This window comes from Quercus suber, unplaced genomic scaffold, assembly GCF_002906115.3.
Source record: "Quercus suber isolate HL8 unplaced genomic scaffold, Cork oak 2.0 scaffold_937, whole genome shotgun sequence".
Taxonomy (NCBI): Eukaryota; Viridiplantae; Streptophyta; class Magnoliopsida; order Fagales; family Fagaceae; genus Quercus; species Quercus suber.
Window position 1 is genome coordinate 52,277 of NW_027070360.1, and position 27,484 is coordinate 79,760.

The window sequence follows — 27,484 nt, forward strand, 5'->3', positions numbered from 1 at the left end:
TCGTATTATTTTATTTCAACAAAAAGTTGAACTTGACAAAGTCACCATAATAGTAAAAGTCAAAGTTTGAAAAAGTCTTAATACACTAGAAAGTTAATGTGTCGTTAGATTTTAAAATAATTTGATTCATCAAAATCAGGAATCATGAAAGTTTCACGACTAAGTTCTTTAAAGCACTTCATGAAAATTCAAGTTGTTCAAGGCCAAAATGAAGACAATCATAAGAATAAATTGCATGAAACTTCTTCAGTGGCTGACTTGCTAGTTAAGACAATCATAAGAATAAAATCGCAATAGCTCTAGAATTTGCTTTGTAAATTGGGATTACACAAGCTACTATACTTGAAGGTGATTCTGAGATGACACTACAAAAATCTGGGTCTATAGCCGCGTTTGAAAAACGCGGCTATAGACCCAAAAAACGCGGCTACAGGCTGGAGCCGCGTTTCCTGTAGCCGCGTTTGTAAACGCGGCCTAAGTACCGCAGCTCCAGACCTCTAGCCGCGTTTCTGGAAAACGCGGCTACAGGTCAACCTATAGCCGCGTTTTACGAAAACGCGGCTACAGGTCTGACCTGTAGCCGCGTTTTCCGGTTTGGGAAAGGGGACCGGCTCCGCAGGCCTATGGCCGCGTTTTGTAAAAAACGCGGCTACAGGACTAGCTGGAGCCGCGTTTCAAAACGCGGCTACGGTACCAGACCTGTAGCCGCGTTATGTAAAAAACGCGGCTACAGGACTAGCTGGAGCCGCGTTTCAAAACGCGGCTACAGCTCGCACTTGAGCCGCGTTTTGTAACGCGCGGCTACAGCAGCGGACCTATAGCCGCGTTTTTAAAACGCGGCTATAGGTGCCTCTTGCGCTGCGTTTACAGCAAAACCGCGGCTGCTTCAGTGACGTTTTCAGCAACCTATAGCCGCGTTTTTAAAAACGCGGCTATAGGTTTTTTTTTTTTTTTTTTTTTTCNCTAATCTACCCAATGTACCTAAGCCCTCCAAGCTTTTTGCTCCAATGAGGTTGCGTCGAACCTATTTCTTCTTTAGCTTACCGGATTCCGCTACTAAACCATAGCATCAACCAATGTAGATTGGTCCCTTCATAACTGCTTCCCAAAGCACCAAATTAAACCTTCTCACAGACGTAAGTGTGGTGAGATAAGAATTTGGCAAAGAGCCTCTCAAGGGTATGACAATAGAGAGGGTGAGAGTAGAGGAATTTGTAGAGTCTCTAAGGTAAAGATTATGGATGAATCAATCTTGTTTTTCTCTAGGGTTTCTCTCAAAAATTCTCTCTAGAAGTTCTCTACATTTCGTGGGTATAAGGGTCTATATATAGTGGTGTGTGTTTGGAATATGAAGAGTCAGTTTTTCCCAAACAGGGCTGGTTGGCGGCTTGGCCTCGCGACTTGTCCAAGTCGCGAGTTCAAGTTGCGAGATAACGGCCTAGCCAGCCTGGGACTTTTGTCATGTAGTGCGACAGCTGGCGTGACCCTTCACCTCCCCGCATGCTTCTCACGTGCACAGCAATTGGCGGCTTGCAAGTCGCGAGTCCTAGCCGCAAGTCCCTACTTCTTGGCACAAAGTTGAGCAATTCTTCACACTCTCTTTATACACTACCTTTACATGAATCACACCTAAATACAAGGTTACTAAGTGTTAAATTACAAGCAAATTGGCACGAAATAAAGCCAATAAGACGGTTGATTAAATTCAACCTTACAAGGTTGTTACAATATATGCTAGACAAACACTATTTTGCTCCTCATGGTTCCAAGGAATATGAACTCATGGTTAAATTGTGCCATTCATGTAATTTGGGACTCCCACTTATCCAGCCAAGTACACTGTATAACAAGATCAGTCCCTCTCTACCGATTCTTGATAGCTTTGCATGATGTCTATGAGCCTCTCTGCATTCTACAGAGCTTGTGAGACTCGTCCTTAATGAGTTAGCTTGTGAGACTCGTCTACAGAGCTTGCAAGCCCAAAAAAAGCTTTACTATGTTGGCAGCTAACCCTTCTATTGCCTCTTCCATGCGAACTGATAAGTCTGACTCTAATAAATCCAGCTCTAGTACTTGCCGCTCCTCCACTCAAGTCGTAATACGTTCGTTCTAACAATGCATTGTCTTCCTATACTTTCTTTGTGACCCAGCCATTATAATTCTTGCTTACGTGCTTAATAGAGGACCAACATCCGACATCCGAGATCCATGCATGCCTGTTCTATGTACTTAACTCCACTGTCCACTCATATTTGTTGGCAATTCAGACTTCAAGTCTCATGTTTTTCATCGAGGGTCCCGAAAAGGAAGCTATAATAATTGTAGTAAGGATATATACAACCATAAAAAATAAAAAATAAAAAAAAATAAAAAATTTTACCTTTGGAAAGGAAAAGGTAAAAGCCTGTGGTTAGTGCAAGCGTGTAGAGAACCTCACCTTGAGTGAATTGGGAGTTTTCGTGCTCCTGGACAGCGAGTGTCATAATGGAGCTTCAACTAACAACACCTATACCCCTGAATCGAGAGATTCTTATTGAATTATTTGACGGAAAAAATAAAGAAAACCAAAACAAATCAATTTTATTGGCAAGGGATTATATAATTACATTGGTTCAAAGAAAATTAAAGAATCATAGATCATTATTCTTGAGTATCCCACCAAAGTGAGATCATGAAAAAGGCACCCGAAACCTAGAGCACTCTACAACGAATTAAGTACTGACAAATGGGTAAATCTCATATCTTATGTTGCAACTCCCACCAACAACTCTTCCTCCTTGTTTCCCATCACAACAACTAGGAAGTTGATCGATTGCATCATCAAGACATTGAAAACATTCAATGGTAGAAAGGTCCCATGTGCATTGAGCCAAGCCATAGAGTTTGGTTGATTCTCCCAATCCCAGGTTTAGCTCTCCAACTGCATACTTTTTAACAGTGAAAGATGCATCCTTGGCTAGTTGGCTCAATAACTCCCTAGTCTTTTGGTTAAATATTGTTGGCTCACTCACATTTTACACATTCAACAAATAGAACCAATTTTCATTATCAATTTGACCCAAGAAGTCCTTGTTTGAGTACTTCAAAAGACAATTATCGTACCATATAATTGCACCTTTACCATATGGGCAACGTTTGTGAATTTCGTTGCTAGCCTCATTAACACACGCCTTGCAATCTGCGGCTGCAATGTCTCCACGACAAAGAGCAAGCCCATAAGTTTGGTATGGGTACCAACCTACTGAACCAAGACCAAAACCAAGAGGAGGGGTTTGGTAGTTAAGATTACCTAAAAGCTTTCTTAGGTTTGATTCATATTGGTCATTGGTGGTGAAGTTCTCAGATCCTGAACAAATATTGTAGAGAGGGGGGTTGACTCCAAAAATGGTTTGGAGAAAGAAAGCAAAGTTTAGCAGGTAGATTGAGAAGGTGAACTGCGAGGAAGACATTTTCAGAAGGAAATGAGAGGATGATGGGTTTAAAGCACTGGCGGAGCCAGAGGGGGGCGATGGGGGGCACCTGCCCCCCCTGACTCCTCAAATTTTTTAGTAATAGTAGTCTAAAGTAGTTATATACTGACATGGAGGAAAAAAAGAAAAAAAGGACTTGGTTGAAAACTTGAAAGTGACCAAACCATTGCTTTTGTCTTGTTCTACTGCAACTTGCACCTATTTCACTATTATTTATTTTTTATTCTATATCAATATTTACACCATTTTACTATTTATGATACTTTTCACAGCATTTTATTTTTGAATGATGCTAGAGATATTACAAATTTTACAATTTATGTCTTACAAATTGGCATGTCACCAATAACAAAAAAATCATTTCAAACATTTATTCATTATATTTTTTAAGTAACACTAATCACATTCTTAATCCATCAGTTTGTAAATAATTAGTAGCTATGAATTGGTTATTTTTGTTTATTTATTTTAATAATATGAAATATATTCATATTTGCTTACAATTGTTTATTTATTTTGTTATTATTGTTGATTAATATTTTTTAGATTAATTTCACTTTTAATATCATCTTTTAATTTTGCCCCCTCAAGACTAAAATCCTGCCTCCACCACTGGTTTAAAGTATGGACCATGCAGCACTTATTTATAGTAAATCTCAGCTTCATACTAATTGGAAATGTTAAAAGGGACTGACTATTTCTTCTTTATCATTGTTGAAGTTGAACAAGAAATTTCCAGTGTGGGTTGCTTTATTTGCAAAAGTAAAAAATAGAACTAGAACTACGAGCAAATATCTCATGCGTAAGGCGCATGAGATTTGCCTCTCACAGGCAAGTCTCATGCACCATGAGAGCTTTTCCCTAGAATTGCACTTTGATCAAGTTATTAAAAATGAAATAAAATGTAAGTGCACTCAACCCTCGTATTATTTTATTTCAACAAAAAGTTGAACTTGACAAAGTCACCATAATAGTAAAAGTCAAAGTTTGAAAAAGTCTTAATACACTAGAAAGTTAATGTGTCGTTAGATTTTAAAATAATTTGATTCATCAAAATCAGGAATCATGAAAGTTTCACGACTAAGTTCTTTAAAGCACTTCATGAAAATTCAAGTTGTTCAAGGCCAAAATGAAGACAATCATAAGAATAAATTGCATGAAACTTCTTCAGTGGCTGACTTGCTAGTTAAGACAATCATAAGAATAAAATCGCAATAGCTCTAGAATTTGCTTTGTAAATTGGGATTACACAAGCTACTATACTTGAAGGTGATTCTGAGATGACACTACAAAAATCTGGGTCTATAGCCGCGTTTGAAAAACGCGGCTATAGACCCAAAAAACGCGGCTACAGGCTGGAGCCGCGTTTCCTGTAGCCGCGTTTGTAAACGCGGCCTAAGTACCGCAGCACGAATGGAGGGGAGGGAAGACCGGAAGGAGGAAGGGGATTCGAAGAGTGTGGAAGCGAGGGAAGGAGTTTGAGAGCTCAGAGTTCAGAGGAAGGGGATTCGGAGAGAGTAGCGTGAGAGTTTTTTGAGACCGAGAGCTTAGGGGTTTTTTTCCTTTCTGTGGAGTGATGATTTTGTTTTTCTTAATAATTTAGACTAAATGTCGAAGGCAGACATATCCTGAGCTGCGTTTCGTAAACGCAGCTCCAGACATATACGAAAAAAAAAAAAAAACAAAAACCCCAAAAACGCAGCCTCACCATTTAAAAACGCAGCTTCAGGGAGGTTTCTAGCCGGGTTTAGCAAAACGCGGCTCAATGTTTAAGCTGGAGCCGCGTTTGTCATAAACGCGGCTCAAACTCTAAGCTGGAGCCGCGTTTTTACAAAACGCGGCTCAAACTCTAACCTGTAGCCGCGTTTTACAAAAACGCGGCTACAAAACGCGGCTAGAGGACGCGTTTTTTGTAGTGTGATTATACATGCACTTGCAGATGAAGCTTTGTCCTTGGCTGGTTTTGGGAGTATCGTATGCTAGAGTTTTTTCTAATTCTTTTACTTGGTTAAGTTTTTCTCATAACAGAAGAGAGGGTCATAAGTTAGCTCATAATTTGGCCAAAAATTCTATAAATGTCCCAGATATGTTAGTTTGAATAGAAGATGTTCCATCATAACTCCATATTTTTTAGTCTTATATAGCCAATTTATCTTAATAAAAGTCCTTGTTTTCTTCTTAAAAAAAAAAAGTTTGCTATAATTAATTTAAAATCACACAATTTGACATAAATTCAACAGATTTTTATTTTATTTTATTTTTATACAAGATAGAAATTCTCCTCTAACCTAATCTAAGTATATATGTGTGTAAAACTTCTTTCTAGAGACAATTTATTATAGTTTTAACACTAGCCCAATCAATGTGAAACATGATTCCCATTAAAACTTTAGATGATAGGTTTCATTGTAACCATTTTAGACTTCCAAGGCCAATCTATAATAACTCTAATAAAGTTTTTAACTACAATATGTGCGTAACTTACCAAATTGACAACATGGCATAATAATTTTGTATATTTGTTATATATGACTAAATGACATCATCTATATAATATCTAAAAACTGAAATGTAATATTTATTGTTGTTATGCTCCTGTTAAGCCACATCAAAATAATATTTTGGTCCATTTTAATTCACTATGGTCCACTTCAGTCCATTCAGTCAAATTCAATCTATTCAATCCAAATTAATGTTATGCATACCATTCCGTTCCGGTTGCAATGGCCGAAAAATACCATACCGATGAGCAAACCAAAACAATAACCACCCTTGCTTCACCTCAGATCAAATTTCGGACTATTCCGAGTCATTTTGGGCATTTTGGATCGTTTCAATAAATTCCTGCCAAAATTCAAGATTCGGCCAATATGAAGTTTGGGAAGTCTATTTTGAAAATGAATAAATAAATAAACTACATTTCTCTCACTGAACTACTCTCAAACTCTTTCGTCTTAATATCACGTACTTGTACAGCTTGATGCTAGTGGTGACAGGTTGCTTAGGATGATAATTGGAGAAATGATATCACTGGAGAAAAACATTCAGAAAAGAGGAAACAAAGAAAAACTAAATGGGAAGGAAAAAAGGAAAAAAGAATAGAGAATAAGTAAAATGTTGGGATTTGAAAATGCAGATGGCTTGGGCAGTGTGGTAGCCGAACTCTGCCAACCATTTCCTTTCTTTAAATGAATTGATTAGACATGATATATATATATATATATATATATTCTGAAACACCCTAAAATGATATGTTGAAATATTCTAAAAAAAAAAAAAAAAACAAAAACCCCAAAAACGCAGCCTCACCATTTAAAAACGCAGCTTCAGGGAGGTTTCTAGCCGGGTTTAGCAAAACGCGGCTCAATGTTTAAGCTGGAGCCGCGTTTGTCATAAACGCGGCTCAAACTCTAAGCTGGAGCCGCGTTTTTACAAAACGCGGCTCAAACTCTAACCTGTAGCCGCGTTTTACAAAAACGCGGCTACAAAACGCGGCTAGAGGACGCGTTTTTTGTAGTGGTATCACTAGACCCAAGTAAGGAAATCCTTGGAGAAATAGAAAAGTGCGGTAAAGATTTATCATGGTGGAATTATAATGTCTTTGGCAATGTGAGGAGGGAGTTAAAAAGAAGAGGGACATGCTACTTGAAGAGGAAGCCGTTGGCATTGAGAACTGGAAGCAATGTACGAATCAAAGAATTGCAAAGAGAGATAAATGAGTTTATGGACCGAGAAACAAGGATGTGGAATCAACACTCCCGTATTCTTTGGCTGAAAAATGGAGATGGAAATACAAAATTTTTCCACAGTTGTGCCTCCCACTAGTATAGGAAAAATGTGATTATGGGAATAAATGATAGCCATGGAGTATGGAAGGAAGGGCCGAATGATATAGCAGCTATCCTCATCCAATACTATAGTGAACTTTTCACTACCTCAAGGCCGTCCACTCACCATGAAGCTCTAAACCATATTCCTCAAGTGATCACCGATGACATGAACCAAGAATTGACAAGCAGATTTGAGGAATGGGAAGTAAACCAAGCTTTGAAACAAATGGCACCAATGAAGGCACCTGGACCAAATGGAATGCCCCCTTTGTTTTTTCAGCTTTTCTAGCCTATGATTGAAGGTGATGTTACTTACTCGGTGCTATCTTGGTTAAATTCAGGTACTATCCCACACCCACTGAATCATACCTTTATTACTCTAATCCTAAAAAAGAAAAACCCAAGCTTAGTGTTAGATTATTGCCCTATTAGTTTATGCAATGTGCTTTACAAAAATTTTTCAAAAGTCCTCACTAATAGGCTAAAAAAATTCCTCAATTCAATTATAAATGAAAACGAATAAGCTTTTGCAAAAGGCCGCCTCATATTGGATAATATCCTTATTGCCTTCGAAACTCTACATTGCATGAAAAATTATAATTTGGGTACAATGGGTTTTATGGTTGTCGGGGACGGTTTTGTGAGTGTAGCCACGTGTCTCCTGCTAGAAGTGTGACTTTGCTAAGCCCGGATTTGTTTTAAGGAGTTTAACCCGGAACTCGACATTGGGCCGCATAGACCAATGACTTCCAGTGTATTTTTAAGCCTACAAAATAGATGAAGCTCAAAGTCTTAGAATTATGATGATGGTTGAAATAAATAAATAATATACTTAGCATGATAGTTTTGATTAAATGGTAAATTGATACGTTATTATTATGTATATTAAGTGATGTCCAATATTTAAAAATAATTAATTAGGTATCAAATGTCCAATAATGGGATGAGTCCAATAGTCCATATCCAGTTGCAGTTCATGGTTTATGTTCAACATAATAAGGTATGTCCAGTAATGACCCATGTCCAAATAATATATGTCCAATGGTAGTCCATTTCCAAAAAATATGTGTCCAGTGGTGGTTCATGTCCAAATACTATATGTGCAATGGTGGTAGATCGATTTATTAATATGCATGTTCATTAATGAAGTATTAGTGAGATCATGTTTATTAAATAGTGAGATGATATTAAAGTAACTTTCATCTAGCGGTAAAATAATAATGAGTTAACATACACTTAACAATGTAATTTCAAAGATGGAGAAAGTATTGACTTATTTATCGATTTATTAATATGTATGTTCATTAATGAAGTATTAGTGTAATCATGTTTCATTAAATAATGAGATGACATTAAAGTAACTTGCATCCATCGGTATAATAATATTGAATTAACATGTACTTAATAATGTAATCTGTTAGGTTCTAAAGATTTAGGATTTTATGTATTTAGAACTCTAATGTGTAATGTTGGCAAACCATGCTCAAAACAATATGTTTAGTCTTGTTTAGGCTTGCTCAAAGTATGTTTATTTGTAAAACTGGAATCGAGTGATTGCAGATTTATTGGACTAAATCTGTAAGGCTCGATCGATCGAAAATTAGACTCGATTGATCGAACCACATACAGATTTATTTTTCTGCAGAGTTCCAGTTAAGCCCAAACTCTATTTAAACGTCTTGGGGTTCAAGTAAAACACTCCTATATATAAGGAAAACCCTAGAACGTTTTTGGGACTTTTGAGAGAGAGAAGAGTGTGCCTTTTTTGTATCTAGGGTTCTGTACCCAAACCTCTCTAAGCCTTTGTTGCTTATATTGTTGTTTTGTGTAAATCTCTTGTGAGATATTTGAGGAGCTTTCCTTTACACAAAGCTTAGGGTTTTATATCTTGATGATCAACTTGGTTGCTACCATTGAAACTTAAAGAATATCAAGCGTGGGTGCTTGTAGCTGATTGAAGAATTCAAGAAAGAAGGAGTCCGTGGATTCGGAGCTTGCACGTGGTCGTGTCAGTAAGTTCTACTGGTGGGTAGCATTAGGAAGTCAAGCGGGGAGCTTGTAGTCCTTCTGTATGAACTTCGATTCTTTCGCATAGTGGATTCAGGTTTACCTTGAGGATAGCTAGGTCAAATCCTCCCCAGATTTTTACCGTGTGGTTTCCTGGGTGATCATATCATTGTGTCTTTTATTATTCCGCTGCTTTATTATTTTGATATGATTATTTGATTGCTTTAACCTAGAATTACATAATTTGACTAAGTAACAACTTGGCTAACTAATCTGGTTGTGTTTTAAGGGGTCTAAAACCGTTCATAATCATGAAAATAGAGAAATATTGACTTATCTTGTGTGTTTGTAGCTCTAGCCGTAGAACAGCAAGGGACTTATGACATTTCAGCAGCGTGATAAAATGAGTCCAATAGTACAATATGATATTATGAGTCCTTCCATGGTGACTTCATGATTGAAAGAGAAAAATGGGTGCAACTGAAAAGAGAGAGAATATGTCTGTTGACGACAAATTTTTCACAACACATGGCTTCATTTCATTGGCAACTTGCACCACGTCAACACTATTATGGATTTTGGGAAAATCTCTTCTAAAGCCCAAAAAGCCCATACTTACACGAAAAGGCATTAAAGTCCATGGTTCAAGCTCATAGCACATCATCTCATTTTTTGGCTCATGATCTAAGCTTATGAGTCTCATCGAGGGAATTTTGGGAGTCGTGGTTTGGAGGGTCAAGAAGTATGTTTAGTAAAGCTCCAGTAGTTCAAAGTTGATAAAGGAAAGCATATTGCTTGGCATGTCTTCCCTAATTCTCTAAATTCTGATGGTTAGTGTGCAATAAGTAACATTTGGTAAGCCTCTCATATCACATAATACTTAAAATGATAAAACTCTCTATGCTCTTTAAATAAAAATTAAAATTCATCATATAATATAAGTTTAAAAATGTAATTATAGTATTTCATATAAATTATATTATTATCATCTAAATCAATTCCAAGCACATGGCTAAATATATACTAATATCTCATATCTAGCATTAAATGCTTTCCTTACTCTCCAAGATTTGGTTATAATACAAAAAAACCATAATTACATCTCTAAAACTTCATCAAATATCAATCAACTAGTCTATTTCTTACCAAAATTATATATGGACTAAATATATAATTTTTCAAAAGAAGAAACTTAGCCGAAAATACCAACAGCAGCTCCAGCAGAAGTTGCAACGGCTTTTGTAGAAACTGCAACAGCTTTAGCGGAAACTGCAAATAGCTTCTACAAAAACTGCAACAGCTCCAGCAGAAGCTATAGTAACTTTAGCAGGTTGACACATGTCTTAAAATGACATCACTTGCCCATTGATGCCCAATCCCAGTAGCTAGCTGTCATAACCAAAGAAATAGAAGGATCTCATAAAGATTATCTTATCAATTTTAGTCAAACCATGAATTTAATGCCAAGTATTTTCCTCCAAGTAAAAGATGTCATTCAGATGACATCATCCAACTGTAACAGCTATGATTGATAGCTGTAAAAACTATGATTGACAGCTGTAATAGTAGCTACAATAGCGTTAAGTCTCCAACTTTCTTCTTTTGACTAAAAAACAAAATCCCACTAATGAAACTACTTACTTTGTCAAAAAAATTTCCTTATTTGCTAAATTTCTCTTCAACTAGTTCTAATCTAGTTACATGCTTGGCTCTATATAAAGGGGGCCAAACTACACACTTAGGTGGGGGATCCATCCCTCTCTCATCTTCAATATTCTGAAACTCCATTCATTTTACTGCCATATCTCTAAAAGATATCCATATCTTTCTTCATCCCTCTTATAAAATCTCTCTTCATAGATAACAACACAACATACATATTACAACACACCATTATCCATTACCCATCTCTTCCATACTTCATTATTCTGAAACATTACCATTTTGCTGCTCATAAACACATCTCTATCTCTTTCTCTATTTCTCTTACAATACCTCTTTTCTTAGAAAGCAACATAACCAATGTCATATTACAAAAAACAACTCCAGCAGTAGCTTTTACTACATTTAACCTTCATATTATCTATCTCATACTTCTATTTATTTTACAAATACATTCCTCACAAAATACCCATACATACTTCTCATATACCTTTAAACTTCATGTCTCACAAAGTATACATATGCAAGATCCATGTTTAACAAAATATCTACATATAATTCCTATACATATTACAAACACCATATATCAAAAAATATATATATATATATTTCTTATAATTTCCGCACATCTTAAAACATATCAAACACTCTTCCAAGAATTTATTGCTAAAAGTCCTCTCTCATGGAAGACATATATTTATAATGCTAAAGCCCTTCTTATGAAAGACAAAAATTTACAATACTAAAAGTCATTCTCATGGAAGGCAGCATCACTCACATTTGACTGAAAAACTAAAAGAGCATTACATGGGGGAAGTCATTTAAGTGCATGATGAAAGGGGTTAAACTTAACCAACCTATGCGCATGGCTGGACATATTTTCTCTCCCTCCAGTTGCACCCATTTTTCTCCTTCAATCATGAAGTCACCACGGAAGGACTCATAATATCATATTGTATTGCTGGACTAATTTTATCACGCTGTTGAAATGTCATAAGTCCACTGCTGTTCTACAGTTGGAGCTACAAATTGTGAAGATAAGTCAATCTTTCTTTATTTTCAAGATTACATTATTAAGTACATGTTAATTCATTATTATTTTACTGCTAGATGAAAGTTATTTTAATATCATCTCACTATTTAATAAACATGATCTCACTAATACTTCATTAATGAATATACATATTAATAAATCGATCTACTACCATTGCATATATATTATTTGGACATGAACCACCATTGGACACATGTTTTTTTGAAATGAACTACCATTGCCGGACATACCTTATTATGTTGAATATGAACCATGAACCGCAACTAGACATGGACTATTAGACTCATCCCATTGTTGGACATTTGACACCTAATTTATTATTTTCTAATACTGGACATCACTTAATATACGGAATAATAATGTATCAACTCACCATCTAATCAAAGCTATCATGCTAAGCATATCATTTATATATTTCAACCATTATCTTGATTCTAAGACTTTGGGCTTCATCTATTTTGTAGGCTTAAAAATACACCGAAAGCCATTGGTCTATGTGGCCTGATGTCGAGTTCCGGGTTGAACTCTCTAAAACAAATTTGGGCTTAGCAAAGTCACACTTCCAGCAGGAGACATGTGGCTACGTGCTAAAAATCCGCCCCCGATAATGTCCGGTCGTGTGCATAGGTTGGTCAAGTTTATCCCCTTTCATCATGCACTTAAATAACTTTCTCCATGTAATTCTCTTTCAGTTTTTAGTCAAATATGAGTGATGTTGTCTTCCATGAGAATGACTTTTAGTATTATAAGTTTTTGCCTTTCATAAGAAGGGCTTTTAGCATTATAAATGTATGTCTTCCATGAGAAAGGGCTTTTAGTAATAAGTTCGTGGAAGAGTATTTGATATGTTTTAAGATGTGTGAAAATGGTAAGAAATATATATATTTTGTGAGATATATTGTTTGTAATATGTATAGGAATTATATGTATACTTTGCGAGACATGGAGTTTAAAGATATATGAGAAGTATGTATGAGTATTTTGTGAGGAAAGTGTTTGTAAAATATATGGAAGTGTGAGATAGATAATATGAAGGTTAAATATAGTAAATACATGAGATTAAAGATGCTGCTAGAGCGGTTTTTTGTGTTATGTCATGGGTTATGTTACTTTCTAAGAAGGGAGATTTTGTATGAGAAATAAAGAATGAGATGAAGATGTGATTTTGGGCAGCAAAATTATGAAGTTTCAGAATATTAAAGTGTGGGAGAGATAGATAGTGTGTAATGGTGTGGTGTAATAGGTTTGATGTAATGGTATTATCTAAGAAGAGATATTCTTGTAAGGGAGATGGAGAAGTATGGAAAAGTTTAGAGATATCTGCAGCAAAGTGAATGAAGTTTCAGAATATTGAGGATGAGAGAGGGATGGATGGTGTCTCCCTTAGTGTGTAGCTTGGCCCTCTTTATATAGAGCCAAGTGTATAACTAGATTAGAATTAGTTGAAGGGAAATTCAGCAAATAAGGAAAAGTTTTTGACAAAGTAAGTGGTTTCATTAGTGGGTTTTTGTTTTTTAGCCAAAAGAAGAAAATTTGAGACTTTAATGGTGTTGGAGCTACTGTTACAGCTGTCAATCATAGCTGTTATAGCTGGATGATGTCATCTGAATGACATTTTTTGCTTGGAGGAAAATACTTGGCATTAAATTCATGGTTTGGCTAAAGATGGTAAGATAATCTTTATGTGATCCTTCTATTTCTAGTATTACAGTTGGAGTTGTTGCAGTTTTTGCAGAAGTTGTTTCAGCTTTTGATAGAGCTGTTGCAGCTTCTGCAGAAACAGCTTCTGCTAGAGCTGTTTCTGCAGAAGCTATTGGAGTTATTGCAGCATCTACTGGAGCTACTGTTGGTATTTTTGGCTAAGTTTTCTTTTTTGAAAAATTATATATTTAATCCATATATAATTTTGATGAGTAATAAACTAGTTGGTTAATATTTGATGAAATTTTAGAGATGTAATTATGGTTTTTTTTTTTTTTTTGGTATTTTAACCAAATATTAGAGAGTAAGGAGAGCATTTGATGCTAGATATGAGATATTAATATATATATTTAGCCATGTGCTTGGAATTGATTTAGATGATAATAATATAATTTATATGAAATACTATAATTACATTTTTAAACTTATATTATATGATGAACATTAATTTTTATGTAAAAAGCATGAAGATGAACGTAGAGTCTAAGGGCTTTTATGCAATGCCATCTAGGAGGTTTGTATATGAAGTTGACAATGAGAGGGAGAGACATGTGGTGGACTTGGTAAGGAAGGCATGCAATTGTAGAGTATGAGACTTGACAGGAATCCCTTGCAAGTATGGAGTTGCAACCATTTTTGTGAATTGTGAGAAACCATAGGATTACACCCATCCATGCTACTACAAAGATGTTTATGTGGAGACATACAAGTAACCCATACCTCCCATGCCTAGCTAGTCTGAGTGGATCTCAAATGGCCAACTTGCTCCTGTTGCACCTACTATCTATAAGCCACTAGGCAGGCTACCCATAAAAAGGAAGAGTGATGCTGATAAGCCAAGGAACCCTTACAAGGTATCTAGAGCAAACAAGCCAGTCAAGTGTGGGAGGTGTCAAAAGGAAAGGCACAATGCAAAGGGATGCAAGGTCAATGTCACTGGTGAGACACCATGGGAAATAGGGAAAAGAGTGCAAAAAGGAAAATCTTCACCCAAGCCCCATGTAGACAAGGATCCCAAGCCCAATCTTCATCCCAAGCCCGATCCTTATCTCAGCTGCCACCAACTCATCAGCCTTATACTATGGCCTCATCCAACTAGACAGCAGGGTCACAGCCACCAGGTTAAACTCCATGGTTACAACAACCAACTCAGTGGTACTCTACAGACTTCAGGTACACAATTAGAAGAGCTCCTTGGTTCTCTTCAAGCTAGCTAGCACCACACACCCTTGAAGAAACATAGGACACTAGAGCACTATCATCACAGGTACTGTAGTTTTATGTTTGATGTTTTATTCATAAATCTGTGATACCGGTAGCTAACATTTGAATTCTTGTACTTTGTAGCCTACAAGACCATCTGCTACCTAAGGAGCTACTTTCAAAGGAAGCAGTAATGCAACAAAGACACAAAAATGTAACACAAGAGGTGGAAAGGGCGGCTATGGTAGGAGAGGCAGGGGCAATAAATGAAGCTTGTGTGAAGAAGATTGTTGCTATGTATATTTAGTGTTAGGGTAATATGATTAGGTGTTAGGGTTAAATATATTTTGTAAACAATGGTAGGGTAGACAATTGTTGGTTATATATGCTGTCAAAACATATGTTGGGGTTTGTATTATTTTTGTAAGTTTTGTAAGTAAGGGCAGGTGCAACTGTTTTGTGGTTGTTGTACCAAATGTCTTATATTGACTGTTGGTTGATGAAAGACAATATTTAATGTCACTTTAAATGTGTACACAATTTTCCAACTTAATGGCAGGTGTTCAAAATTATTATTTTAACTAGTTGTTGTCATGTGATTGATTATTGCAATTGAACATAGCAGGTTTATGTGTGTATATATTGAATACAGTAGGTTTATTAAATAAAGCAGGCGTATGTGTTGAATATAGCAGGTTTATGTGTGCATTTGTTGTCTTTTTTTGCAAGTTGACAGTTGTCATGCACTTTCAACACAAACACTTTAAACAATTCACTTTCAACACAATTATCTTCACACAATGCACTTTTTGCACAAACACCAGACACAATTCTGCACTTTAAACAAGTCATGGCATCCAACAAAACCACAAGACACAAGTTGCCAATTCACTTTAAACAAAAACACCAACAGCCAACATTGGCCAATTGAGAACCTACTTATACATTACAACTCATCAGGCAGACTCAATCTCATCATTTCAACATTCTCACTTAAGCCAAAACATGAAAACAACATAGCCAAAACAAAAAAAGACCATGACAGAATTAGTGCAATTATGCACTCTCTCATGCTCTAAATCTTTCACTGCTATCTCCTTGGCTTTAACAGAGGAAGCTCAAAACTTTCTCTCCCTTTCAGTAGCTTCTGCTACTCTTACTTGAGCAATTTCTGCCATTTGGGAAGTTTCTGCTGCTGTCTGGATAGCTGTTCTTTCCCTTTCATTTGCAAGTTGCAACTTAATTTGCAGTCCAGCTTTTGTTACACCAAATAGGCAGCTTCATTCCTACGCATACAAGTGGGATTATTAACCCAATGAAATAAAGTGCACTTGGGACCAACCTGTTCATAAATTGAATCGAACATATCACATTCCAACTCAATTGAGTCAACTAAATTAACTAAAAACTATACCTACCTTTTATCGGCTACAACCCATAAACCTTCTTCTAAAGCTATCCATTGTCAGACTTGTTCTCAGCACACAAGTCTCATATGTACACATACGCCCACTTGAACCTAAGTAATTTCCACTCGAAGAAGACATCGCTTATCAACTTCTATCCAAATTTCTTGTGAATCAAAGCTAGCATCAAAAGGTGAAAACCTAAGACACATAAAGCATAAATTTCGTAATTGGCTTGTTCTATCTTCGAATATTCAATGCCTCAAGACAACCCAAATTCAGAATGTCTGGGAATGTGAAAGTTTTACGCAACATGGTCAGAAAAATCAAAACACTAGATTAATACAAGGATTTTTTTTTGTGATTCTAGGGCTCGTGAGGAAAGATTTCAAAGATTTATTGTTTTGATCCGTGCTATGTTGTGATTTGTATTAAAAAGGTATTTTTCTAACGTCTGAAGGGGAGGTGGGTAACGAAGAGCAAACGGATTGGATTTCAAATAAGAAAAGTGTTAAATTTTAAACCACAAGTAGGCAAAGTGAAAACGGGCCAAACCATAGGTGGATTTACTGTAATTCCCCTTAATAAAATTAAGGAGAATTTTTTCAAGAAACTTGTTATTGATTAAAAAAGAATGATGGAATTACTATTGATTTCAATAAAAATCAAATAATTATTAAGAGTAACATGCAAATTTAAGAGGATTTTGGCTCTAGTTCAAATAAATAAGGCATTTCTTTATAGAGAATTATGATACATTATCCAATGAAATTTAGATGAATTCCAATAAATTTTTAGCATACTTACTAAGGAAATATTTTCATGATTTGCAATAATTTTTTTCCCATAACATCTTACTTAATTCAAGCTTTTTTTAAATCAAAAGGAATTTAATGCTCTTAATATAGAACCATTTTTACTGCGTTCTAACAATTAGATCTTACCATCGCCACCCGTGGCGTAATAATTACTTCACAAGTATAAGTGCTTATAGAGTGTAGGGTGTGGGGGGAAAGGGTCGAGATTCAAGTCTCCAAGAGAGAGCTTCACACATATATACACTTAGATTATGTTAGAGTAGATTATCTATCTTGTATAAAATAAAATTGAAAAAAAAAAAAGGGTCTTCAATTAAGGCTTAGTCAAGCATGCCGAATTTAGCCAAACTTGGGTTTCATTGTAAATTTACGACATTCATCAATCCATTGTCTAGTTAGGGACTCAGGATAACTGACCCATCTAACCTAGGGATGGCAATGGGGTGAGGCGTGGCCGGTGAATGGGATCTTCGTCCCCGCCCCACATGGGTGTTGCCTTTCCCCATCCCTGCCTTGTCCCGCCCCGAGGTGCGGGGCAAACCACCTTGCCCCATCCTCGCCTCTTGGGGCCCTGCCTTGCCCCGCCCTTAATACAATTTTATATATACAAATAAAATTTTGGCTACAATAATATAAATCACAACAAAACAATGTTTTAAAATCCAAGCATTTAAATAAACCAAGTATTTAAATAGTCTAATACATAACAACATAATTCAAAACTGCCTAATAGCAAGTGTGGGGCTGAACATATAATGAATCACATCTAGCTTCAAACTACCTAATACATAGTGAAATCCAAGAATGCCCGAACCTACTACCTACTGGAAGCATGAAACAATGTGCAAAAAAAAAAAAAAAAAAAAAAAATTTGAAACAATTGGAATATGATAAGAAACAAGCCTACTGCCTACTTGAAGCACTACGTGACCAACCTTTTTTCCTTCCAACTGTGCTTCTTCAATAGCTATAAACAAAAACACCAATTTTACATAGAAAAAAAGAACCAAAATTTAAATTGAAAAAAAAAAAACTGATTAAAGAAACACTAAAACAAAAGTAAGATAGTGAATGAGATGAACCTAAAAAGGAACGTCTTGGACTTGGAGTGGAGTCTAGCTTGAAATTTGAAAAACACGTATAGCCTATAGAGAAGAGGGATGGGTTAGAGGGCGGCAATAGCAATAGGGTTTTAGAATAAAAAATATTTTATCTCATGTTTTGTACTCTTGTGTTTCACTTTAAATATTAGTGATTTAGGGTTTACTAAATTTACAATTATAGTCCTTATTAGTGTAAGGCGGGGCAGGATAAAAACACTAAACCCATCCCCGCCCCGCCCTGGGGTATGTGGACAAAATATTGCCCCATCCTCGCCTCACCACTTGTGTGGGGTGGGGAAAACCCGTATGGGGCAGGATGGGGCAGGCGGGTTAAAACGGGGCAGGACAAAATTGCCATCCCTAATCTATCCTAGTTCTTGGGATCTTTAGGTAAAATGACATTTTTTTAGGACCCCTAATTTCATTAAATAATATGAGGATAAAAGATCAAAATGGGGTAATGACGACCATATTTATGATGAAAATTATTAATATTAATCATACATTTTAAAATGAATTGCACCCTCTGTAAGGTAAAATTTTAATATAGTTCCTTGCCTGTTGTATATTAAGCTCTTCAATTCGATTCAATTCTATTGTTTTCTATTTTAAAAAAAAATCAAATTATATTGATATTGGCCAATACAACACATAATTGTGCTGCATGGATCAAACAAGCCATATGATATATTGAATTTAATTTAGAAGCAAAGGCACACACCCAAGTAATCAATTAGGTTTTGCACATGGGAAACCAGTTGGGTTGATTGAGTTTAGGTTAGAAATAGGTTGTCCTAAAAGGCTAAAACTGGTTACTAAACCTATGCCTAACTCGATCTTATAAGGGTTGAGTCAACTAGGCATGACTTGTACCTTTTTCAAACACACACACACACACAAAAATTAAGAAAATGAGCTTAATCATATTGTCATTGTCTTTCTTTCAATACAACCAAGGGAACAAATACAAATACAAATACAAATACAAAAAAAAAAAAAAAAAAAACACTTGAAAATAAATAGTAAATAATACATAAAATTTTAAATCTATATGGTCCAAGTTATACAATCCAAAGTTGTTAAATAATCTTATCATCATCATAAACGAATAGAAAAAAAAAATTAGATGTGGATTATATCATGTTATCAACTTTCTCAAGTGCACCTATAGTGTGTAAAACATAAATGAAGTTGGATTACATACAAAGATAACTAAATATATAAAGTTTTAAGAACAAAACATAACATGTTAGGTAAAGAAAAATTAATAAATAATTAATATGAATTGCATCTCAATTTACTCAATGTTAATTGTAGATCCAAACTATAGAGTATCTCAACTTACTCAATGTTAATTGTAGATCTAATTATAGAGTATTTATACTTGAGAATTGCACTTCAAATTAGTGAGTAATGTTGTCAATGTTTTCAACTACACTACAATATTTAATATAACTCTAATATACAATAAAAATTGGTCAATAAAATAGTTAAAATTTTATAACTATAACTATTTTATTAAAGAAAATTTAGAGAGAAGTGTAGACTGTAGAGACCAAGATACTCTGAAAAAAAAAAAAAACTCTCAAAATGAAAAGTTCACGTGTTAAAACATGGGTTGACTAGCGGGTCACTCGGAATTTCACAACTTGAGGTCCAAAAACCCCAGACTTTTTATCCGGGTTCGGACGGGTTAACGGATCCGGGTTCAACCTTGACCCTCTTGCCATTGTGCGAGCAAAACCCCGTAAAACCCTAGAAATGACAATCCCTATAAATTTCACACCTTTGGTTTAACCCTATCTCAGCAGCAATAGGCTTCAAGGCTTTTCTAGTCTTATGTTCTCTCTGTTTCTTTTCTCTCTCAGATGTCTTGTGTGTTTGGTTTAGTTTAGAATAATAATGGTGATGAAGAATAAGATCGCAGTGATGACTCGGTAAAATTCAAGCTCAACAGACCGGAATGCAGGGCTTTCTCTTGCGAGAAAGTTTTGCGTGTCGAATACCCGCTGAACTGAGCGATCTCACTCTTTACTTTCTTTGTTGTTGCTGTTGTTGTGGTCTCGTGTCTTTTTAATTTTATGTTTTCATCGTTACAAATTATTCTCTGTTTGGTTCAAATCAATAAGAATTTTGGGGGAAATAGATTTTGCAATGAGGATGAAAAAGCTCCCTCTTCTGAAATTAAAAAGTTGAGGAAATTTGCTGGCGGAATCGAACCTAAAACTCTAAACGCCACCACTGAGTAATCTCTCTCCCCCACTTTCATTTCATATCTTTATTTTCAGACTCAATTTTTTAGCTTAATGTCATGGGTCCAATCCCATTCTTACTGGGTGTGAGTATATTTGATATTTCCTTATAATTAAAATTCTTGGTGTTGTTTTTTGTGGTTGAAGTGGGTGATATTGTTGTGAATTTTAGATAAACCAGTTATTCAGGAAAATAAGTGAGATAAACTAATCTTCATTGAATGTTTGGAAAACATATGGGGCACTTGGGTTAGATCTAATTTATAATAAATTTTTATTAGTGTGTGCTGTGTTTATGAAATTTCAGAAATTGTGTCTTCAATTAGATTGGCTTATAAATATTAAGCTGTATAGTAGGGAAGGTTGTTAAGTGGCTGTAGCTGTGGGGGTAACAATGTTTGAATGGTTTCGATAAATCATTATAGATAATCTCATTGAAGGTTAATCTCTTACAAGTTATGTTAAAAAAATTGCAACTTGCTACTGATTTCTTGACAAGTTTTGCTTAATTCTATATTGTAAGTTGAGGCCAGTGATGATCTAAAACTATTTTGCCTACATTGGATGATTATCTGTTATAAGATAATGATATCTCTGACATATCTGAGGCCTTTCTATGATGTTCTATTTCTTCAAGTCAATTAAAAAAAGGAAAAATTTCGTGTTTTAGACTTTTAGGGTTGTTGTTTGTTAATTGTTACCACTGTCTCATAATTTGGGGAAGTTGCTTTCAAAGTTTATAATGTAATATTTTCCTCTTGGTACCCAACTCATAATGTATTTTCAACAGATAATTTGATCATTTCCTTTTCATTTTGGGAATGTTATCATTTTTCTTTTTACTTATCCCAAAAAAAAAAAATTGATCGCTCGCCAAAAAAGAAAAAGAAATGTCCTGACAAGACAATTTTAAGCTATTATTTGTCCTTCTCTCTTCATTTACAGATCAACTCTTTAGATGAACAAAGAGAAATTTAAAATATTCTCTTTCCTTATCTTTTTAATCTGCAAGTTACTACAGGTTTCAATTAAACCATCTCCATAGAAGTTCTATCTTACATCTCAAATTGTACTTTTTAATCAACCAGTTGTAGAAACAAAAGCACCCACTACAAAAGCACCAACTTCACAATTCTAGTTCAAACATATTAGTTTGTCTTGATGAGTTCTTAACCTAACACTTTCCAAACCCAAAACTCCCATAAGATTAATACCCAACATTTTATTTTGTGCTTAGCAACCAAACTTCGAGTAAAATTCCTTGACCTAAATAAATACTTAATGCATCACTTTCATCCCATTAGATCAGGCTTTCTCACCTTCATTCATTTGAGTTCCTCCTTGGTAAGGTTGTAGTACAATGGAGGTTGCAGAGTTGTTGACATTTGGGTTGAATGGAGCGAGTGGGGTAAATTGGAGAAGGTATAACGGTTGGATTTTATATGTTTGGCAAGCTTGATTCGACTTGGAGTTTTTCAGTTGGGTCAACTAATGACATTGCAGAAAATGTGGAAAACTTAATAGCAGGTGACACGATCACTGCTCATATATGATGAAGCCTTGGTGTTGAGTATGTTTGGTTGCCCCAATATGGTTTGTGGCACATGCATGACCAAAATCAAACACTATTGTCGAATTCTTCTTTTTGGGATGATTTTATGGTTAATCTGGCTACTTTATCTTCCAGTAAATCTTATTTTCAAATCAGTGGTGATTTATGTGCAGATCTTGTGTTTAAGCTCCATCTTCTGGACTGCAAATTGATCCAAGAGTGGTGTGGACTGCAATCTATTATTGAGTTTTCTTCTTCTGATCTACATAGCAGACTACTGAAATCATCAATTCCAGATTTTTGACGTAGAGTTGTTTTAGTTGGTAATACCTGTCATGCTATCTTCCACAGAAATGGTTTGAGTCTGTCATGGTCAAAAATAAAAGAAGTGGTTTAATAAAGTGCTGTTAGCATTATCTTTTTTTCTTTTTTTGAGAGATTGCTGTTAGCATTATCCAAGGCAAAAGAACAAAGCTTCAAAACCTTAATTTGTGGTGGTGATGCTTTTAATAATTTAATGTTATTTCTCCACATAAGAGTCCCTTCCACACCGGTCTATAAAAATAATCATAGTTGAGGCAGTAGTATTAGTATATTCTTTTGAGAAATGGGATGTTGCTCGTGTATTTGGGGAAACCAATTTTGTGGCCCATAATTTAGACTTTGCTGTGTAACTTTGTGGGAAATATCCCCATCTGATCTGTTCTTCATGCTTTTGTTCACCGGAAGTAGATGAAGAGAGTTCCTTCTGCTATATATCTCTGTTTGAAATACAAATGTTTATTCAGATAAAATAAAGAAAAAAAGTAGAAGCTTGTGTTGTACTATCAATTGTGTGGTATTAATGTACCTAAAACAATTTTTATTTCTGTTTTGTCTTTTTATCCTTTTGCTGAACTTTGTAAGTTTTGACCTCAAGAAAAGGAATGGAATTTCAGTGTTATTTGTTTTATGAGATGTGATGCTCAATTGATTGTAATTGATCATAAAGAATGTGACCTCGAAAATTTAGTGTGATGTTGAGTACAACTTACGTAATGCAGTGGATTGGATGAGGATGCATTGTTGAAACAAGTTGGTTATATATGGTGAAGTGCTTAATGGCATAGATGGTGATGATAATACGATGTGATAATGATTTTGGGAAGAGTAATAATGGTGGCGAGAGTGACGCTGGGTTTGATGTTGTAAATGAAAATAACGATCTGTCTTGATTGGTTATGTAGGAATTGAGCGGAGAAAAAGTTGTCATACTGGCAATATTTCGTTTTGAAAGATTGTAGATGAGGTGGATAATGGTTGTTCTTGTAGACTAGTAGATAACATCGGCCGCAATTTGGATTCAATGAATTCAGTTCAATAAAAAGATGAAGTGGTCGACAAGATAAAAAGAAAAAAAAAATAATGAAAATTGAGATCATGTTTTTATGGAAATAGTATATCAGTTATCCAGAGCTTTTGAGTGAGATCTCCAGGGGTCTATGTATCTTCATGAATGGGGACTAAAGGGAGGGTAAAAATGCATTAGCAGGAGAGGATCCATTTGGTGGTTGGGAAAGTTGGAAGATCGATGAGGAGAAGGAAAAAATGAGCGAGAGAAAAAGACTAAATTAAAAATTGCAATCCTAAATTTTGAGAAAATGTGATTTTTTTTTTCCCCTTAAAAAGTTTCAAAATTTTGATTCCTTCTCCTAACATTAGGGCATGTTTTGATTGTGAGCCCTTCTAATTGGTTCGTTTGACCATGCCATAAAAAAATGTTCTAATGATTTTCAATTTTTTTTTTTGTCATATTTTTTCAGTTTCGTTTTACTTTGTCCTTTTCCAAATGCATAGCATAGCAATCCTCTCATTTTCTGATAAAATCATTAATTTTCTTTTGGGAAAACAAGCACACAAAAGCTAGTCGCATCTCTCTCTAAAAAAACAGCATTGCTTTCCATGAGATATCCACCCACAGAGCACAAGTTGACTATTGTACCACATACAACCTAGTTTAAAAACTCAAAAAACACTGGTCAAAACATAGCCTCAGTCCTAGTCATTGATCAAGTCCATGGCCGACATGAAAACTTTACAATACGTGCTATCATTGGGATAAACACGGATTGAGAGCTGATGCAATATCTAAGGTATTGTAACTTATGTAATTGCTATGAATGGTTGAAATTTAATAATTTTAAACCTCAAACATTGAATAAAAAAATGAGAATAGTAAAAATTGTTGTGAGAGGAAGGAGGGTTAATACACGGTGCAATCGCATATTGCAATTGCATTGGATCTCAATCCCAACAAACACATCTTCATTGAAACCCAAACTTTATCTATCGCAAGTGCAAGAACGACTTCATATCGATTACCATCTTAGATCTTGAGAGAGTTTGTAGTAATAAGCGCTTGGGAAGGTGAGAGATGATTATATTACACGGTGCAATCACAAGGGAGATGATTAAATTAAGTCTGATTCGTTTTTTATATTGATTTTTTTAATTAATAATCTATATAGTTTGGGGATGTTTAAATTTTATACCTTGATGTTTCAGAATTTAGATTTTGCCCTTTGAAATTTGGAGTGTTTGGATTTTACATCTTGACATTTTAGAATTTGAATTTTATCTTCTAAATTTTAGAGGTATTTAGATTTTACTCTCTAAAGTTTGGGGGTGTTTGAATTTTACAACCTGAAGTTTCAGAATTTGGAGTATAAAATCTAAACACCCAAAAATTTTAGAGGGTAAGATCTAAATTCTGAAATTTCAGAGTATAAAATTCAAACCCCCTAACTTTAGGGGTATAATTTGCAAATTACCCTAATTCTTATTATAAAGAATTTTTATATTTTTTAATATTAAAAAAATTCAAACTGTTTAATTGACATCGCATAACTAAAGTGATGTCATGATTTCATTAAATCAATTAGCTCACATGATAGTCTTAATTGGCACTTAATGGATAACTAGATGTGGGCATGGATGAAAGGGCTCCTAATCAAAATGATAGGTTACGTTATGGGAGCGAATCAATTTTTTTAAAATTTTAGGGGCAAAATCAAAATTACCAAAAAATTTTAGGTGTAGTTTACAAATTAGTAGAAAAAATAGAGATGGGTACACGGTACACACTAGCAACCCAAACAATTAAAGAAATAAGTATTAATGTGTATTGATTAGTATCTAGCCAGTTAAAAAAAAATGGTGTGTGTACTCAACTAATCCAGGAAATGAGTAATGACGGATGCTCAATAGGTTTATCTATTAATATCCCACTTAATTAGGTTACCCAATAAATCTTGGATAATTATTGTTATACACACTCATGCACACAATTGTACACACAAGTAAAATTTTCATTGAAATCTTGACTTGATTGGGAGGGTAAAGATTTCCTTGTAATAGGCAAGGTTATGGGTGGGGATTAATGGGTTTGGATTAATCTTGCCACCCTTAATTAGACGCAATTATGCTTCGATTGTATGATGTTTCAAGTATATAGTAAACCGGTTAACATAAGCATTGGGAGGGGAATAAATTATGCTCGAGTTCGATCCCTATGCAGCTAAGCATAACCTGCTTGTCTCACACCATTTGTATGTCTTGCAAAAGCACAACACTTCTATATAGTGTCTTGTTTTGGGATATTGGAATATAATGGAAATTATACCAATAATTTATTCATTGTTGTACACTACATATACACATCTACAATTTTATGTGCGATATACAAACTTTTATTAGTATCCACGTTTAAAACATAAATTGAATAATATGTTTACAAACAATATGTATTAACGAGTATGAAAGAATCAATACACTAGCGAGTCTTTTTTTTTGGATGTTGCAAATTCATGAGTCTAATATAATTTCCAAAAAATTATTGAGGTGATGAGAGTAAGATTTTTTTTTTTTTTGTTTTTTTTTTTTTTTTGGAGTTATGAGAGTAAGATTTAAAATCTTCATAAAATTGCAAAAACTTTTGAACCGTAAGCCCTAGAACATATGAATTCCTAGCTTGGGAAATTATATCAGNACTTCTTTTAATTTTCCCTTTATTAAAAAAAAAAAAAACCGATCTGCTAGCCTTAAAACCAAGTTTATTGGTCTATGAATTGGATTTTTATTTCATCACTTGAAAAAAAAAAAAAAGATGACAAGTTTGAGTTATCCTATCAAATTTGTGAAAAAAAAAAAAAAAAAAAGGACACCCATGAAGGTTATTTTGTCCCACTGGGAAAAAACAAGAAATTTCTTTTCCCTTGGTTTAATCAAGAAATCAAGAAACAATGTTAGGTTAACACAGTTATAACGTATTAAGAAGTGGCTAATTAACTCCCCAAACACACTTATAATGTATTAATTAAGAAGCATTTAATTAACTGCAAATGAATAGTTTAAGAAAAATGCTAAAATTATAAATATTTTTAAAGACGGTTGACGTTGGTGACTTGTTTAGGCATTTTAATTAAATTGTGGTAGGTATTATCTATAAAGATTGTTTTTAAAATCTAATTTTTGGGGTTGGGACAATAAAATTATATAGGGTAAATTTCATTAACTATCCTTGAGGTTTGGACTAATGTCAAGCAGATCCACAACTTCTCAAAACTAACCAATATAGTCCCTAAGCACAACTTAGTTCCTAATTGGCATTAGTAACAGTAGTTTTTCACTTATTCTTTGATTGTTTCTTCTCTCTTGTCTCTCTTTCACTCTATCTCAAACCTCTTCTTCTCTCTTAAACCACCACCGTGAACACCAAAACTTAGACAGCAAGACACAACCCATAGTCAGAACTCAAATTGCACCCAAAAAAAAGCCACCACAACCCATAAATCCACCTGTCAAGATCACAACCACAGACTCATCACCATTGTTACAAAGCCCACCACCACAAACCAAATCCATAAATAGAAACCCAACCATGCAAACCCACGGTCACAGCCACCCAAATCAAACCAATCCAAAACCCACAGCCAAACCAAACCAATTCTAGCCACCGCAATTAAACCCATGCACCATCATCGATGAAACCAATCCACCATCATCGACTCCATGAGATGGCCCTACCACAAGATTGGTGTCATCGTCCCTTGAAGAATGCTTGCCCAAATCAAAGAAGTATCCTAAAAAAAGGAGAGATCAGGTTTGAATTCATACCCACAAACAACAGTTCACATACATAGAAAATACACAACACCCAATCAGCTCAAGGATCACAAACCACACCCCAAAAACACAAGAAAATTCAACAAAACCCACCTCTTCTCAAACCCAAACCCATCATCAACGAGACCCATAAATAGAAAACCACCACCACTGTAAGGTTGAATTTATTCAACCATGTGTTAGCTTTATTCTATGTCAAATTTACTTATAATTCAACAATTGGATACCCTGTATTTAGGTGGGAATCATGTAATGTGTGAGAG

The 27,484-nt window shown here is 35.0% G+C and overlaps 1 long non-coding RNA gene, 3 other non-coding genes and 1 pseudogene across 4 annotated transcripts; 4 read left to right on the forward strand and 1 right to left on the reverse strand.

Moving 5' to 3' along the window:
* Positions 1-2,711: 2,711 nt before the first annotated feature.
* Positions 2,712-3,449, reverse strand: LOC136065360 (antimicrobial ginkbilobin-2-like protein; annotated as a pseudogene).
* Positions 3,450-19,904: 16,455 nt separating this feature from the next.
* LOC136065356 (uncharacterized) lies at positions 19,905-23,010 on the forward strand. Its single transcript, XR_010626990.1, has 2 exons — positions 19,905-20,499; positions 22,232-23,010. It is a non-coding gene; the product is annotated as an uncharacterized LOC136065356 (long non-coding RNA).
* Positions 20,174-20,278, forward strand: LOC112003896 (small nucleolar RNA Z107/R87). Its single transcript, XR_002882039.1, has one exon. It is a non-coding gene; the product is annotated as a small nucleolar RNA Z107/R87 (small nucleolar RNA).
* Positions 20,399-20,503, forward strand: LOC112003720 (small nucleolar RNA R30/Z108). The gene has a single exon (XR_002882026.1). It is a non-coding gene; the product is annotated as a small nucleolar RNA R30/Z108 (small nucleolar RNA).
* LOC112003779 (small nucleolar RNA SNORD34) lies at positions 21,031-21,120 on the forward strand. Its single transcript, XR_002882032.1, has one exon. It is a non-coding gene; the product is annotated as a small nucleolar RNA SNORD34 (small nucleolar RNA).
* Positions 23,011-27,484: the final 4,474 nt, after the last annotated feature.